A 17,142-nucleotide genomic window follows, 5' to 3' on the forward strand; every position below is an offset into this window, starting at 1 on the left:
TACAAGAATAAACTCAAAATGGATTAAAGATTTAAATATATGACCCCAAACCATAAAACCCTTAGAAGAAAACAGTAAACTTTCTGACAAAGCTGTCAGTAATATATATTTTTTTGGATGTTTCCTCAGGCAAGGGAAACAAAAGTGAAATAAACACATTAGACTACATCAAACTAAAAAGTTTTTGCACAACAAAGGAAACCATCAATAAAATGAAAAGGCTACCTACTGAATGGAAGAAAATATTTGCCAGTGATACAAATATTTACCAGTGATGGAATTAATATTCAATATGTAAAAAGAACTCATACAATGTAACAGCAATAAGTAAATGAATTAATGAATGAATTAATAAGCAATCCAATTTAAAAATGGGTAGAGGAACTGAATAGACATTTCTCAAAGAGGACATACAGATGGTCAATAAACATAAAAAGTTGCTCAATATCAATAATCATCAGAGAAATGTACATTAAAACCACAATAGAAATCACTGCACACCTATCAGAATAGTTGGACATCCCTCTCACAATCCGGGACTGCTGGCTCCTAACCACTCGCCTGCCTACCTGCCTGATTGTCCCTAACCCAGTGGTTCTCAACCTTCCTAATGCCGCGGCCCTTTAATACAGTTCCTGATGTTGTGGTGACCACCAACCATAAAATTATTTTCGTTACTACTTCATAACTGTAATTTTGCTACTGTTATAAATTGTAATGTAAATATCTGATATGCAGGATGTCTTAGGTGACCCCTGTGAAAGGGTCGTTCGACCCCCAAAGGGGTCGCGACCCACAGGTTGAGAACCGCTGCCCTAACCACTCTGCATGCCAGCCTGATAGCCCTCTAACCACTCCCCTGCCGGCCTGATTGATGCCTAACTTCTCCCCTGCTGGCATGATTGCCTCCAACTGCCTTACCCTTTAGGGCTAAGGGGACTGGGGGACTCCAGCTGGATGAGGCTGGATGCTGCAGGGACTGGGTGAGGCGGGGCTGAGGGGACTGGACACCACCATCTTGTGGCTGTGGGTGCCACCATCTTTGTGAGGGTGTAATGGTCAATTAGCATATTCCTCTTTATTAGATGGAACAGGTTACCAATTTTGATGAAGCTCATATTAGAGCTATTTCCTTGGTGAGTCTTATATATATACATGTTTGTAAGTAACTTGTTACATCCAGCCACTGAATTTCTCTGCAGTTATATATGCTTTGTACCAAGTGATGCATATGCTCTTCTGTACTCACAGTGTAGAGAGATCTGAAGATATGTTTTTAAAATTAGTAAATTAATTAATTCCACCTCTCAACCAGCTCTGGCTGTCTCAGATTTGAAAATTAGCCCATGACTTTCAGTCTTTCCTATGTGGAACCTGAGCTGGTACCCTTGTCTTGCCTTGACCCTCGTCATTTCTACATAACTGGACTCATTTTCTGTGAACAGTTGGATACCTAGGTTAAACTCACAGTTTAAACACTTGGTCTAAACAAGTCTGAGAATCTCTCAATTCGTCTTGTTTTTGCTTTCTAAAGGGGAAAATTGTACTGATATGTGAAAAATGTTAAAGGCTTTAGGATTATTTGGCCTTGAGTCAAGTGAGGCAGAACTTGCCAAATGACTGCTGGTACATAAAGGGCTGGTGTTTAAAAATAATACTAATAATAATCTGTACTGCCACTCATCATCCTTCTCCTGCTTAAAGACAGTCCAAACCTGCATTGAAAGTACATGTCAAACCCAGGACTTGGGAATCCCTGATAGTAGAAGGGCCAATAAGGCAACTATTCATGTTTATGGAGCATTGCCTTGAAAAAAAGATTTACCTCCTCAGAACAGCTATCTCCAAGAGAGCAACTTGAGAGTGAGTGTGAAGAGGACCTTTTGGAAAGCTTTATGTTGCCTTTATCTGCGTTCCCTGGGAACACTTCTGCATCTTTTCTTGGTAGGTTCAAGGGAAAAACTCTTACAACCCTACTTCTGATAAAGCCCCATTTGAGATTCTGGCTTTGGGAGTCCTGCCGACTACAGTAACCTATTCCTGAAAGCCTCTGCCCACAGTGATGCTATTTTTATAGATTGTTGATTTGTTGCATACAGAACCCTATAAACCTCCTGCAGTTGTACAGGGTGTTATAAGATTGGCACCCATATGGAAAGCAGTGTGTTCCCCTCTGATCCTACAGTTAGGTAATGCAGAAAATAATGGCATAATCTACCCAAAGTAATGTTTACACAATACGGAATGAATCCGAAAGGCCTACCTATGTCTTGTTTTTGTTTGTTTTTATTTATTGTCATTATTGAAAGTATTACAGATGTTCCCCTTTCCCCCCATTGACCACCTCCATCCCACTCCTGCCCCCTCCCCAGGCCTTCTGTTCATGGGTTATGCATATATGCATATAGGTTATTTGGTTAATCTCTTCCTTCCATCCCTCTCCCTTCCCTCTGAGATCTGTCAGTCTGTTCCATGCTTCCATGTCTCTGGATCTATTTTGTTCATCAGTTTATTTTGTTCATTAGATTCCACATACAAGTGAGATCATGTGATACTTGTCTTTCTCTAACTGGCTTATTTCACTTAGCATAATACTCACCAAGTCCCTCCAGGCTGCCTCAAAGGGTAAGAAATCCTTCCTTTTCACTGCTATATAGTATTCCATATAGTATTCTATGTGTCAATGTACCATAGCTTTTTTATCCATTCGTCATTAATGGGCACTTGGGGTGTTTCCATGTCTTGGCCATTTGAGCACATTTTGTAGAGCTAGCTGCTGCAGGAACCATTTCTTCCCATGTTTAGAGGCTGGGGTATCTCCAGTACACTAAGCACATTCACTGCTTCAGAGGGCTATCTACTTCAAAATAGTGAGATGAAGACTCTGTGGCTCAAGACAGAGTGGAGAGCTAGCTCTCGTGATCTTGAGGATGAAGTTGCAAAATTCCCTGTAAGGAGCTTCTGGATGTTGGGTTAAGATGAAGCCCTTCATTTGGAAACAGGACATGGTTAGGACATTAAGAGCTCAACGAATGTGTTTGTGAAGATGAATAGCTGAGCCCTTCTCAGTGGGACATGGAAAAGTGCTTGGATACTATGTTATCACCTCAATTTATGATTTACAAACCTGACTACTTATTTATTTATCTTTAAATATATTTTTGTTGATTTCAGAGAGGAAGGGAGAGGGAGAGAGAGAGAGAGATAGAAACATCAATGATGAGAGAGAATCACTGATCGGCTGCCTCCTGCATACTCTACACAGGGTATTGAGCCCGAAACCCAGGCATGTGCCCTGATCGGGTTCGAACCATGACCTCCTGGTTCATAGGTCAACACTCAACCACTGAGCTACACCAGCCAGGCCTGACTGTTTATAAACATGATATCCAGGTATTTGTTTCTTTGTCTCCAATAAAAACTTTGTAAGTTGCTGTATCCGTTCTTCCATTTTTATTTATTACACATTAGAAGACTTTAATGTTCAAGAACATAGGGGTCATGTATATTTCACCCTCATAGCTGATTCTCCGTCAGCTATCACTGTGATTAATTTATAGTAACAGCCCTAAAACTACTTATGGAATGAAGTAACCTGGGTTTTTTCAACTTGATTAGAATTAATAAAGTTGTGTGAGTTAAGTCTCCCAGTTGCAAACAACCAAAGCCACTGTAGGTAATTGTAGTAGTCTATATCCACTTAACTATGCTGCATGATAAACCACCTCAAAATTCAGTTTTTTAAACAGTAAACATCTATTTAGTTCATGAGTCTGTGGGTTGCTTTGGGCTTAGTGATTGTTTTGATTTCAGAGGGTGATTAACAGCAAGTCAGTTAGCTTTTGGACAATAACATAATATGAGTCAGAAATGGGGTGATGGGAATTAAAGCATTTTAAGATCCTTGTCTTGCTTGTATAATTTTAAATTGGCCTAAATCAATCTTGATTTTTCATTTTTAATTTTAAAACTTTATAATAACATAACATCAAAAATTTCCTAAGGAATATCTTCAAATCATTTTCACAGTGCATTTTGTATAATACTAAATAAATAAGTTATTTTCCATAAAATATTTTACTTTATATTGATATATTACAGCTCCAGGTAAGTTAATTTTATTAAAGTCTTTAATAATATCCATAACACATACCTTAAGAAGACAAATTTGACATATCCACATTTAGTAAGTGCTCCACATTATTGAATTAAAATAACTATGACAGAATATAATTTATGGACATATTCAAATGGCATTTTAAAAACCACATTTCACTTAGGATAAATATATATTCATTAAAATAAAGATAGAAATGAAACTATTTTTGTTATATCAGAAATATACAAAAATATCTAATGATTTGAATTGTGTTTCTGATATAGAGAATCTACCCCCCCCCCATACACACACACACACACACACACACACAACTGTTTTGTAAATAATATCCATGCTTAGTTTCCAAGTAATTATTTTTCAGAGTCTAATTAAGTGCTAAAGATATCTTGATGTGCTATAGAATATTTATTAGATTGGGATCTCTTGGACAACCAATATGAATAAAATTCAGAAATCGAGAACATGTAAATTTAAAATAATACCCTATGTTTATAAATACAGACATATGTATTAATGTATAAACATGTAAAAGAATAATACATATGTACTCAATAGACTGTTGACCTCTGAGGAAGGAGAACGTAAGGAAAGGGAAAGGATGGGTGTGTGTTTCTGATTGTCTCCATAAATGTTGTTATTTTAAAAACAGAGATAGGAAACAGTTATGACAAATTGGCATGGCAAATGCATGGTAATTGATATATAATTTATAACTTTTCTCTACTGACTTATAAATTTAAAATTTTCACACTCATTATTTTTAAAAGTAATCTCCAGGTGAATTCTGAGTGATCATTTTTTGTTCCTCATTAACGTGTTATATTTCAACATGAATGCTCATTATGATCCATAACTTTAACTAATGACTTATAATTATAAATGAAGCAAATGTATGACTAAGGGGAAAAAATGTAAAATGGTGCAACAGTAAAAACCACCAACTTGGTTTGCAGTGATAAACTCTTGGAGTGGTTGAGTCAAAAGCAGGCACTTCTGACTTCCACTAAGTATCAGACCTGCTCAATTGATTTCCACTGTGAGTTCTATTTTAAAGGAACATGGTCAAGAAATAGAGGGCTTCCTCTCCCCTCCCCCAGCTTCCATTTCAGAACGGACAGCTGACCTGCATAGTACATGATTTCAGTTTTCTGATAAGATACCAGTCCTTCATATTTTGACATTATCCCAAGACCTGGAAACACAGATAGTAAATGTCAAAGAGCCTGTACCCTCATGAAGACATGGCGCCTGCTTCCTTGTCTAACATGTCCAAGCTTCCTCAGATAAAAGTAGGAAATTGGAAGTTATGGGAGATTGGGGCAACCACAACAGGTGAAAGGAGAGATCAAGGAGTAAAAAGCGTTCTTTCTTTATATTTACATATTTTGATCATCTAAATTTAACCCCTGTTAGCTAGAAAAAAAGACCTTGTCCTTGAAAGAAGAGGGTAAGAAGTCAGGTGTGAGTTTCTCCCCTTTGCTGGAACCTCTCCAGTCCTTGAGACTATTTTCAGTTCTCGGTATTCACATAAGAGAGAGGCCTAGTTGGGTGAAATATTGCAACCAATAGAAACGGGGAGAGACAGGGTGTCTTTTAAAGGAGGAGAGAGTTGGGGTGAAGAAAGGAAGAGGTGGTAGAAAAATTGGAGAAATGATTTTTCAAGCACCAGGGATTCCTAGGGCCAGAGAAAGGAGAGTCGGCTTGGTTACTAGATGGGAACACTGTTACCTCTAGTTTAAGAGAATGAGAAATGGTTTGGGGCCTTGTTGGTTCATCAACTGTCCTCTGTACACAGAAGGCAAGGAGACACCAAAGAAAGAAGCAGACCACTCCAGATTGGTGGTAGGTGGCAGATTTAATAAGCAACTTACATATGAGGCTTGTCTTGGGTGGGTCTCTGCGCTACCCATCAGAATTTTAAAAGTTTCGTGGTTTTAACTGGGTTCAATCATCTATACTGGCCAGATGGTCTCAACAACACCTTACCCTCTCCTGGCTATGTCCCTGGAACAATTCCCATTGTGTGAATGGTAACAGAGTACACATTCCAAGGACAAGAGAGGAAATGAGGAGCTTCTGATTGCCCAGGTTCAGCTCATGACTTCCCTCAATTACCTCCTTCAATATTCCTCCCCGTATGACTGGCTCGTATAATCTTCCATGCCCCCCTCTTCCACAATACCCTTGGCTGTCAGCAAGAGGTTTCACTAGAATGAAGGTGGCTGGTTTGGCTGCTCTCTGGCTACACTAGCAGCAGACGCCACAGGAACAATACAGGGGCATGCAAGAGAAAATAGATTAAGACAATGATTCCCAAGTAAGTGACTTTTTTTCCCTATCAAAAGCCCCATGATCCGACCACTGATTTAAGTCCAGTAGGCCAGAGGTCGGATCACTCAGGGTGTTCACTTGTGTCCTCATGGGATTTAATAAACTCGATGATATACTAGCAGACTCATCAAGTATGAGCACACAGCACTCTGTTTGAGCAATGGCACAGCTTCCTCCTTGTGAGGCAGTAATAATGTCCATTTTCTCATTAGACACATTTCAGAGTTTAGTAAGGACTGGCTTTGCTGGCTGTCATTTAAGGCTTGCTAGGAGAATTTCGTAAGCGCTTCTATGTGTGTTATAAAGTCTCCCAGGACATTGGAGGGGACACATGATCATACCAATGGAAAGGAGAATGTGCTCCACCTCTCGTGAGGAGAGGGAGGTTGGCAACTTTAGGAACTTGAGCTGGTTGTATATGTCATACATGTTGGCCAGGGAAGACAGCATGCCAGACCAGAGCCTCCACATTCTCTCCTCTTTCAATGTTATATGTTCCATTACAAGTATGGTATGTTTCAACAAGTCTAGTTTATGTCCGGACAAAGGAATCTCAGTGGAGATTGAGTAGTTTTCCAGGGGTGTAAAGTAACTCACCCATCCTAGTGAGACATCTCATTGAAAATTCCAGTAGATAACACCTCTTTCAGGAATGATGGGGCTTGGTGTTCTCATCAGTATAGCATATTGGTCTACAGTGAGAGTCAGGGCAATGGCTGTCTCCCAAGACTTCCATATAATATGGTACTGGGTCAGCAGACATACCCAGTCTGGAATGTGGGACAACACACCCTACTGGTTGTCCATAAAGAGGTATTAAAGCCTGGGACAGTATTTCAGTCTACCCAGCCAAGGTGGTTTTATCTGTTAGTAATTTAATATGCTGCTTTAAAATTCCATTCTGTTTCCATCCACCCGAATGCTTGTGGGTTATAGGGAGATGGGAACTCAATTCAGTGTCACGTTCTTTTGACCAGTCTTACACATCAAGACCGTTAAAATGTGACTTCCCTGTCCCTGGTCAATCACTATCTAATTGAGGAGGCTGTCCATATATGGCACTACATGGTACTCAGCTCCTCTAACCCCCTAATGGTATCAGCCTGGTTTGCTCCATAGCAGGGAGAACTTGGGTTACACCAGACATGGTGTGTGCACAACAAAGGCATATTTAGGGAGCCTCACTTGAAGATAGGGTACCAATGCAATCAATTTACCAATCCTCACCAGGTAATGGCTGGTGAATGGCTCCTGGGTGAATGGCTCCAGACTCCTTTGGCAATTGCCTTAAGTGTTGCTTAGAAAACATAAGACATGTTTTTACTGCATTAATCAAGTCACTGTATTTCAAGGGCAATACAGCATCTTTGGCAATATGAATGCTAAGATATGCACCCAATCTGCTGTATCTATTGAAGAGTCAGTTGCTAGGGAATCAACTTCCTGATTGTCAGCGACTTATGAGCTGGGACATGGAAAACAGTGAGGATTGCCTCAGACTTTTGCAGGAAAATCTCAAATATCTTTCCATATATCCTGACCCCACAAGGGTTTATTCATTGTCATCCACCTCTTGGCTTCCCATTGTCCAAGCCATAGGGTTAATCTCTTTAGAACAGCCTAATTGTCAATGGAAGTTGACTTTGTCCACCTGGAACTTGGTCTCAAAGATTCCAGAAGTCAACACATGGCAGCAAAGCAGGCCCTAAAACATAATCAAGGTCAATGGATCTCACCAAAACCAACCGATCTAGAGTAAAACTCTCACCAAAATCACCAGTCTAGAGTAAAACTCTTGACAAGCTTGAGGACTTCTGCATACCTGATCGCTGGAGACATAGTCAACCTGCTGCTTGATGACATCAATCTTGTCCAGAAAGCTAGGAGGGAAAGGAAGACACACAGTGGTGTTGAGGGTTGTCAATTTGCCGAATATTCCCACCTCTCTACTACACCAGGATAATGGAAATCACCACCCCACAGTTAAGTCTGTGGGCATTCTGCTTGTGTTGGTTACATTTATGAGTCGAAGCTTATGCCATAGAGTGGTTAGAGCAAACGGAACTTGAGATAAATGTATTTGAGCAGTAGATCTAGGAACCAGGCCTGGGCTCCCAGGATGCCTGGCTTATAGCTGAAGTCTGAGGTCAGGCCTATCAGATCGTGTGCCTTTGATAATGACTAAGTAAAACATCTTAAATGTAAAATTGTTTGGCTTTGACTAAAATGGTGGGTAGTTTGAAAATTGTATACTTTCACATCTCTCAACTTGGATTTCCCCAGCAAGGGAATAATGAAAGTGCCATGTTTGAGTTACTCAGCAGGGGTATTCCTTCCTTCTGCCTTTTAAGAATCTCACTCATTAAAGAAAACAAAAGAGGCCCTTTTTGCCTCTGACCACACACACTGAACAGGAAACACACACAGTGTTCCCTTCTGGTCTGTTTGGTCCATGAAATAAAACAGCCCAGAGATGAAATTTATAGTTTTTTAAAAACCTCAGGGCACCCGGATTATGGGTCCTGACATGACAGGGAGGAGGCTCAGGGGGGGCTCGAGTCTCAGGGACTCCCATTACTGACCCGAAAGCTTGACAGGGAAAAGTTTTCCACCTCCTCGCTCCCAACATGACTGTGTGCCAGGGCTCATGAGTAATTAATTACCAGCCAAACAGTCCCAAGTGCAGGGCACTGAATTCCGCCCACTGGCTGCTGCAGTTCATCCTGTTTCCAGGAATCTGAACTGGAGGCATCAACAGGAATGTTCCCCGCGCTCTCTCTACAGGTCCCAGGGGTTGCTACAAGAATAGGAGTGGGAACCTAGCCGGTTTGGCTCAGTGGATAAAGCGTCGGCCTGCGGACTGAAGAGTCCCAGGTTCGATTCCGGTCAAGGGCATGTACCTTGGTTGCGGGCACATCCCCAGTAGGAGGTATGCAAGAGGCAGCTGATCGATGTTTCTCTCTCATTGATAGTTCTTACTCTCTATTCCTCTCCCTTCCTCTCTGTAAAAAAATCAATAAAAAAATTAAAAACAAAAAAAGAATAGGAGTGGGGCATCTGAAGGATCTACATACACTACTGAGCCCAGCAGCACCTGCATGTTCAGACAGAGTGAGCTGATGAACTGTGCTCCTGTGCAGCGAGTGGGCATGCACTTCGTCACAATAGGAAGGTGAACCATGGCAGAGGTGGGTCGGTGGAAGATGGTTTTCTTTTCTTAATATATTTTTATTGATTTCAGAGAGGAAGGGAGAGAGAGAATCATTGATCGGCTGCCTATTACACTCCCTCTACTGGCGACCAAGCCCACAACCCCATCATGTGCCCTTGACTGGAATTGAACTCAGGACCCTTCAGTCCGCAGGCTGACGCTCTATCCACTGAGCCAAACCAGCTTGGGCAGTGGGAGATTGTTTTCAACCCGTTCTTTGATGGAAAGAAAAGTTCTCACCCTGCTTTGCTGTTCCTCAGGAGAAGCTCTACCTGAAGGAGCGCTGTGTGCACTGCTAGGAGCTGCTGCCATATGGGGCATTTTGGGTGCCTGTTTCCTTCCAGAGCCGGGACCAAAATCCTAGGGGTACTTTCTTCTTCTGTTGTCTCTGCCACAGTCCCCACCGAACGCCTTCGGGAGTCACAGACACACCTAAATCCAATGGTAGCCCTGCTTGGGAGATGCCTAGAGCTTTAATCCACTTCCCTAGCAATTTGCCTTCTCAAAAGAGGCTTGTTACCCTTATCCCCTTTCTCACACATGACCTTTCTTTACCAGGTGGTATAAAGATTGGAGACACTGTGCCAGGTGGAGAATAAGTCTTTCAAAGTCCCCAAATACCTACAAAGACTGTCAACACTTTCTTTACTCACTTGTTCCCTTCTATCTAAAGCAGAGATGTTCTTTTCAATAAAAAAAAAATTTTTAAAGCCTTTTTAGGCCTCTTTATGCCACAATGTTGAGCTCCAACTTTCTCTTTCTTCCTGGACACTGCAGGTCATTGTCTGGAGCAGGACAAATAAGCTGTTGTTTATGAGAAATGACCTGACTTATTGTGGCTCTCTGGAAACAGAAGAGAACAGAGAGAAGGTGTAGAAAGAGGTGAGCAATATGGCATATATGATGACCTATGAGCCCTGGTCTGTGTGGTTCAGTTGGTTGGAGTGTTGTCCTGTACATGGAAAGGTCTTGGGTTTGATTCCCAGTCAGGGCACATAGCTAGGTTTTGGTTCAGTCCCTGGTTGAGGTGAGTGCAAGAGGCAACCAATCATGTTTCTATCTTATTTCATCTCTCTCCCCCCACCCCTTTCCTCTCTCTAAAATCAATAAACATATCCTCAGGTAAGGATTTTTAAAGGGAAATACAGCACAATGAAAGATTGTTTGGAATGGAGATTGTTGAAGAATTTTAAGAAAAATGATAAGGTATTAAAATTGTAGCAGTTTGCAATGAAGTGCTATAATGTAACCTGTCTCCATTCCCTCATGCTATTAGTTCTGCTTCAAGAACAAATATCTGGCTGATTACTACTTTGTGGCTGGATTCCTCTTCTGTGTTGGTGTGGGATCAAGAAAAGACAATATTCACAGTAAATAAGGGCAAGAAGATCAAATGGAATCAATAAATTAGAAACAAGCATGAAAATAAAAATCCTGACGAATTTGCAGAAATTATAAGAGGGTTTTAGATTTTCCGACAAATATAGAATGATGGTTTTGAATCAAATTCAAATATATATATCAAAAAATGGGTTGACCTTAACTGACATCTGGGATAATTATGTATGTGAAAAAAAATCAGCAAACATTTGACAACCAGAATATTTTTAGTAAATATTTAGATTACCTTCCCTGAGGTAATGGGGGTGGGGTACAATGGCCATTAAGGGGAGGGGAAACTTGCATCCTTAATCCATGTATGCCTCCAGTTGGTTTCCCTTTTGAGAAAGTTAGAAATAGACGTACAGCATGGAAACCTACAGCAGTGAACGAAATACCGTGTGTAGAGCTGGGGCCAGGGAGGGGGAGGGTGGCAGGGGAGGAGTTTTGGCTCAAGTGTCCGCTCTTCAATGAATTCTATTCATTGGACTAATTCAAGGACTAAACCCTTCCATTTCTCTTTCTTACAGGACACCCACTTTTTGTTTTGTTTTGTTTTGCTTGGGGCATATGGTTTATTATCTGAGTCATCAACAAATGCTCTTGATCATAGCTATGGCTTAGTAACTCTACATCATGGCCTGGTTTCCATTGCCATTCAAGAAGCATTGCCCTTTTTCCTTCCCCTAAAGAATTCTCCTTGATTACCCTCAATATGACTTCCTCTGCTATCTAGACAGAATAACAATCCCCCAGGGTCTTCCTGATTCTTCACCCTAATTAAGTCCTAATGGATGATGCCTATTGCCACCAACTCCCTTTGGCTGGGAAGCTACCAAACTTGAGATCACTACTTCTCTTAATTATCCAAAAACTCCTACCCATTTTTTGTTTGTTTCAAATTAGTTTATTGACTTTTATTGGCAGGGGGTGGGGAGGAAGGATCAGAAACTATTCAATATAGTAGGCAAACACACTGCTGATGGCTTTCCATTTGTTAGAACAAAATTTCTAGGAATTTCTGATTAAACAAATCTTTTTTCATTCAGGTTTGCAGTTAAAATAAAGCAGCTCCAATTGTGTGAGGTGGCTGGTTTTATTTTAGGGGGAGTTCCCTTCTGTTTATTTATATTAATAAAAAGAGCTAGATGTTAAGTGTTGATAATATAATAAATACTGCATGGTTATAGGAAGGATTATCACAAGGGTATAAAATAGATAACATGTTTTTAAGAAAAGTATACTAATTAATGCTTATCAGAAGAGTATGATATAGATAGCACACTTATAAAAAGCATTAGATGTTAAGAGTTGGTGATATTATAGGTAGATGATGGATAGATAGATAGATAGATAGATAGATAGATAGATAGAATGCTTATCAGATTAGGATATTCAATTTACTACCTTTAGAAAGGGCCAGTTTTATTATTTCCTACAGAAAATAAGTTTCTTTTGCCAAATAAATTTTCTTTCTTAAATAACTCATTCTCATTAAAAAGAAATCAAAGGCTTCCAAACAAGTGCTACCAAACTTAACTGAAGTAATTCTAAGCAAAAACAATGAACGTTGACATGTCATAAACCTATACTACTTTACAGAAGGTAAAAATACAACTTCTTTTAGGACATTTGAGATATATAAAATAATATATTTGGTCTTCCGCAGGCAAAATGATTGTAAGCTCAGAGACAGAACTTATACTGATTACTATAGTGGATTGAATGGTGCTCACCCAAAAGATATGGCCACCCAGAATCTCAAAATATGCTTATTTGGAATAAGGGTTTTTTCCATTATAATTAAGGTAAGGATCATGGAATGGGATTTATCCTACCATAAAGGTAAATCTAATGATGTGTCATTACAATAGACAGAAAAGGACAAGAAAGTCACACATGAAACCTATATGTTCATGTGGACCAATGTCACCCCAATCAATTTAATAAATAAAATTACAGCCCTAGCCGGTTTGGCTCAGTGGATAGAGTGTTAGCCTGCAGACCAAAGGGTCTTGGGTTCAATTCAGGTCAAGGGCACATACCTTGGTTGCAGGCTCCTCCCCGGGCCCAGGCCCTGGTCGGGGCTCTTGCAGGAGGCAACCAATCAATATGTTTCTCTCACATTGATGTTTCTCTCTCTTTCCCTCTCTTTTCCACTCTCCCTACAAATCAATGGAAAAATATCTTTGGGTGAGGATTAACAAATAAAAGAAAAGGAAAGAAAATAGAAAAAAAAGGACAAGACAAGTTACACACAGGAGAAGAAGGCTGTATGAAGACAAAGGTGCAGATTAGATGTATGCTGCCACAGTCAGGGCAGACCAGGGTCCCCCAGAGCAGAGGGACAGAGGAGTGCCCCCTTAGAGCTTTCTGTTGGAGCGTGGCATTGCATGTAGCACCTTGACTTCCGATTTCTAGCCGCCACAACTGTGGCAGAATATATCTCTGTTGTTTTAAGCCACTCAGATTATGATGATTTGTTACAACAGATTTAGAAAAGTAATATAATTTTCTTGCTGGAATATCCTAACAAGAGCTTTACAGAGTAGGAAATAGAAAAAAAATAGGCTAAAGGATCCAGAATTTTATGGATGAGCTGAGGCTGGCTGGGGTTGATTCCAAACACAGAGGATTAAGGGAAAGTTTCTTCTTGAGTATGGGGTACATATGGGGCTGGGCAAGATTGGCTGAGACGATTATGTTCTGGTAATGACTATTCATCTTACTTTCATCTAATCCTAGAGATTCTCCTCGCCACCTCCCCCCGACTTTGCTTTCTCCTGCCTGCCCAATCTATCACCAATAGAGTTCATTAAACACCCTTACTCTGCCCCTTTGGTTTGGATGCATAAAATAAGTGGTAAACTACCATTTTTTATAAGCATTTTCTCAATCTCTTGAGATTTTGCTTCCCAGCAAATTGTTGTCAGTTTGGATCTAATAAACTCATAAAAATTCTTACAGGTTTGAATGTTTCTTACATTGACACAAATAATTATCTTTTTTGTGTGTGTGATGAGAACATTAACATCTACTCTCTTAGCAACTCTCAAATATATAATACAGTATTATTAACTATAATTCCCATGACATACATTAGATCCTAGAACTTATTCATCTTATAACTGCAAGTTTGAACCCTTTGACCAATCTCCTTATTCCCTCCCCCACAACCTGCCCCAGTGCTTGGCAATTTCCAATCTGTTCTGTTTGTGTGAGTTCAGTTTTTAAAAATATTTTACACAGTATTTGTCTTTCTCTGCCTGATTTATTTTACTTAGCATAATCCTCTCAAATTTCATTTAATTGTTGCAAATAGCAGGATTCCTGTCTTTCTCATGGCATTGTGCATGTGTGGGTGCCTGTGTATATAAAATCAAAGTATACACTTTTTGTTTTTCTTCTAAAGCATTTAAACATGTTAAAAATTATAAGGCAAACATAAATTATAATTAATGAATATGAAAATGTAATTTAAATATTTTAAGCTGAAAATTTTAATAAATATTTGAAACTTTATTTAAATCACACTGAGTATTTTTATAAAAATTAAGGTATCTACAATTCTAAAGTTCAATGTATGTTTACTTGCCAGTGTAAGGAATCGATGCCATGCTATTTGAATATTATGCATGTTATGTTAGCTACATGTATCTAAACTTAAAAATAATGTGTATTGTTTAACACAGCAAAACATTTCTCATCTGTCCTGTGTAACCTGTGCTAGTTGGTGAGTCTCTGTGGAACTCCAAATTGAAATGCAAAGAGGAGCAAGAAAATGGACAATTGACACAATTGGGAAATGATAATCTTTTATACAAGAACTGATTGCATTCATTTTATCAGAGGCGACAAATTTGACAAATTAATTAATTTTGTTGTTTTCTGTCCTAAGAGGTCTGCCACTGAAACCTCTTCTCATGCTACCCAGTATCTACCTCAACGTGACACAATCCACCCATTTAATGTATTGATGTTAGCATCGGTAGCTATACATTAGTAAAGGAAGGTGGCAAAGGGAGTCAGACATTATTAAACACTAGAGGCCCAGTGCACGAATATCGTGCACAGTCAGTGTCCCTAGGCCTGGCCAGTGATCAGGGCCGATCAGGGTCTTCCTTCTGGCTGTCGTCCAGGGCCTTTCTTCATTCCAAGATGCCCCCTGGTGGTCAGCGCACGTCATAGCAAACAATAGAACTCCCAGTCTCCCAGTCAAACTTTCACGGGGACACTTTGCATATTAGCCTTTTATATATAGATAGATAGAAAACAAGGGAGCTGAGTCAGACAATAAGCAGCAGGAACTAAGACGGCAACCATAATGGGTGGAGCCAGGCCTGGGAAAAGGCTCAGATTGGATAAGGGACACAGAACCCCAGAACACCTAGGAAATGGATAGGTTAGGAGGAGTACCCATCGCAAGCCTGCAAAAGATTGGATAGTTGATTGGTTAGTTTGAAAGGACACCTGGTCCTTCCCAAGCCCGAGATAATATAATTCAAGCTTAACAAAGCTCGCTCTCCCTCTTGCCTGGTAACATACACTCCCCCACAATAGCCATGGGGCCGGCAACCACCTGGTGCCTGGCAGCTGCACAGACTCCAAGCCGGGCTCCAAGTGTGAGCCTGGGTACAGTGAGGCAGTGCCAGCCGGTGCCCCGCTGGGAACAGAGGCGATGCTAGCCGGACAAGGACAGAGGCAAACCTGGACTAAGCTTTGGCATGACATGGAATTTTTGGACACTGGTCTTTGTTCTGGGCCTGATGAAGACAAGGTTGCACTTTTTCCATAGCGGGATGGACAGAAAGGAGGCATCAGGAACCTGGGCACAGCTATTTATTTTAATCCCCATAAATCTTACCACTAAACCTCATCTTCCCATGGGTGGGTCCCCAGAAATGCTTTCCTTATGACTCCGTAAAAGGACCCCATTTCCACTGGCAACAGTAAGACACAATTGGCTTTAGTTCTGAGGACAAAGGACAAGAGACATGGAAAAGCATTTCTCTGGGAGAGTTAAAGTTATTAGTTATTAGAGCAGATTTCGGATTGCATGTCCTTTGTCCATCACTGGACACTGGCTCTCCGGGGCAGAAACACCATTGTGTTTTTAAATAAATTTATTTTTGCTGTGTTTCTGATATGAGTACCTCTAAAATGTGAGAACCAGGACAAAATCCCTTTTCCAGAATCAAAGTGTTACTGACACTAATGGTTGTCTTAAATATTTGGTTTAGCTTATTAGCCTGGGTATTAGTGATGAGAAGCCAAGCTCTTGTTGGTTTTTACCTCAACTGACAGCTAAAACATGAACAGCCTTATTATATATCTTGAATTTCAATCTCCTTTCCAGTTGTACACATTAGTTGTTTTCTTTTTAAGCTTGTTTTCTTTACCTTTTTCTCTGCCTGTGGTAATAAAATTCTACTTTTCTAGGAACCACACCCCCCCAACTCTGGGCTGTACTCAGGGGGTAAATATTCTGGTTGCTCAACCTGCATTATCTGCCCAACACAGCCTTGGGAGAGATGGGATCCTACAACCATGTTGAGCATGCTGTTCACATTGATCTATCAGAGTTGCCATCCCTACTGCAGACATGATGATTAGTTCAGAGGTAGGCATGTGGCCCCAGCAGAGAGGGCTTTTCAGAGATCATATGATCTCTGAGATATTCCTACTTTAAATTGTAGGCAGGAGAGACCATGTAAGCATAGAGATGCTCTCAGATACTTTTGCTACAAACAAGAGAATGGCTAAGACAAAAAGGAAACACAGAAGAATAAGAGCCAGGAGATGAAGAGGAAGGCATCTGACGATGTCATTTGAGCCCCTCTATCCAGGCTCAGCTACTATGGAATTTTGAGTTATCTGAACAATTTCATTCTTGTTTTATTTGTTCGTTTGTTCTTGTATCTAATTCAGGTAAAACTTCTGTCATTTATAACCAAAATGCTTCCAATAATGCACCTCCTTCCTCCCACCTGACTCTGGTCTTATTCTTTTATGTAAATTTACTTCAGCATTTTCAACATGTCTTCCTCATACATGCCTCTGTGACACTGAATAAAAGAGTGAATAAAGCTAACAATGACAT

This window comes from Eptesicus fuscus, chromosome 22 (genome assembly GCF_027574615.1).
Source record: "Eptesicus fuscus isolate TK198812 chromosome 22, DD_ASM_mEF_20220401, whole genome shotgun sequence".
NCBI classification, from domain to species: domain Eukaryota; kingdom Metazoa; phylum Chordata; class Mammalia; order Chiroptera; family Vespertilionidae; genus Eptesicus; species Eptesicus fuscus.